Source organism: Myzus persicae, unplaced genomic scaffold (genome assembly GCF_001856785.1).
Source record: "Myzus persicae strain clone G006 unplaced genomic scaffold, MPER_G0061.0, whole genome shotgun sequence".
NCBI lineage: Eukaryota > Metazoa > Arthropoda > Insecta > Hemiptera > Aphididae > Myzus > Myzus persicae.
Window position 1 is genome coordinate 80683 of NW_019104108.1, and position 2382 is coordinate 83064.

Here is a 2382-nt window from a genome sequence, read left to right on the forward strand (position 1 = left end):
ACATTTTCTCTAAACGATATTTCCACCAAACGACACTTTTATAAAAAGTAAAACTTTTGCCAGTAATAATAAGACTAACTAAAACTACATAATATTATTATATTTAAGTGTCAAGAATCTTAATAAAAACTATATAAATAACCTTAAGTATGTATAATATATTATGAAATAAGGTTAGGGTATTTTATTACAAATGTCAGATTTTGTTTCGGTAATATGAGTTATAATATTATTCTACCAGAAACTGTAAGACATATTACACCTTATATATATAATACTCTTAGTAATAATTAATAAGAACCTCATTTCGGTCATTAGAAGACTCACAGGCTTTTGTAATCATTTTGTTTTGTCAATTGACAAGAATTCAAGAAAATAACTTTGTAAAGACGAAACTTGTTTTTTTTATTTATACAATTCTGATTAAATCTTAAACTTTTAAACCGATTTCAAAAATAATGAATGAATGCCAATACACCTAATGATCAAAATGGTGGATGCGTCGCTATTCGTCCACAGTTGTATAATGTTTGTTACAATATGGTATTAAAAAGAAGTTTCTGTCGTTTCTGTAGAATGTGCGTTTATGGTTCGTGGAGAAATCGTAAACAGTTTGTTAGCAATCCCATCTCTTGCTCGACTATCGCGTCCCCGTAACGTCATCCAATAATTTATTCGTATTCTGATTTTTTTACCAAACAATTAATCTATGATTAATCTCTGTCTTGTATATAGTCATTACTTTAGAAAAAATTCGAAAATCTTCATTCTGAAATAAAAAAATAAAAATGAAAATAAAAATTTTGAATTTTAAAGGGATATCAGTTTGGTTACAAAAAGGTAAATACTAAACCTATAATTGCAGCAATCTTGAACTAAACTAACCAGGAAAAAAAAACTTATTCAAAGGCGCCCCTTTTCAACACAAATGATGTCTAAAGTCTTCATACGGGTGGCTAGTTGGTGTATTAAACATAATGTATCTACCTAATGGTACAATATAGTCCGTTGTAAGGGCAATAATTCAAAATGGGAATCCATTTTTTCACAAATTTCAAACCCATATGTTTCGAAGACAATATTTAACGTATGTATATTATTATCAAGTTAACCAAAAATATTACAAAAGTCGTTGCGTCTTGGCAAGAATAAAATAATTAGCTTTAGCTGATACTGATGCCAATTCGACTTCTGTTGAATATTTTAAAATTCAACCTCAATTTTGAGCTGTACAGTTTTTGGTATACTATTAATACTTGGATCTTATTTTTTACTAAAACGCCACCTGAAATTTAACGATGAGTTACGTCTCTATACATCAACAGCCGTATAATATTGTGCACGGCACTGCGAGCATAACACCACCTCCGCACACACTCGCAATAATTGTACATCGATGTAATAATAATTATATTTTAATATATAATATCACACGAATTGAACATGGGGCCTGAGATGGCATTCCTTATGGTATTGCGGCCGTTTCCTTGTGGGAATTTTCGCGGCGGCGGCCAAATTACAATCGAACGTTATACTATTAATAATAATAATAATCATAATGCACGCGGACGGACCGAATGGCGTCACGTACGACGACGGCGGCGTAGATCTCGTAAGCCGCGGACGCCGCGCGATCGTTCCCCGCCGTTCCCATAGCGTCTTCGTCCTGGTGCTACCCGTTATCCTCTCGTCCTGCCCCTTGCAGGTGTAGTATAATATTATGTATATTATAATATTATACACTCGTACGACTCCTCATCGGCCGTGCGATCGGGGTGCCGGGCGGGTGGGCGAGTGGGCGGAGAGGTCCTCCGCTCGGGGATCGAGTAGACACGGTAGTGATCTTCTCGCCAGAGTGTGTCTATATAATATTCATTATAATATGTGTGAGCGTGCATATCGTATATATAATATAATAATATCGTGTGCTATGTAGTGGTGCACTGGATAGTGTAAATTATAATACGTACGTACACTATAGTATAATATGGTATAAACCGCCGCGCGTAGGTATATACCTATACAACGATAATAATAATATACAATAATATACAGCAGCAATCGTAATAATAACGATAATAATAATACGCAATTACTGATACGCACGGAATAATGATCGACGCCGCCGCCGCGGTGGTTGCCAATATACGCATATATAGATAGATATATGTACATTGTACATGTGTACTGTATTTGAAGGTATATATATACTTGTACATGTAGGGCATCCGGACTTGCACTCACACGCGCAATCATATATTGCATCTATTCATATTACGCGTATAACTACCGCGGCGTAAAATATGTTATAAATTATATTGTTATTATTATTATTGGGTTATTGTGATGCGTAATGATAGGGACGAGACACGTCGAACTCGG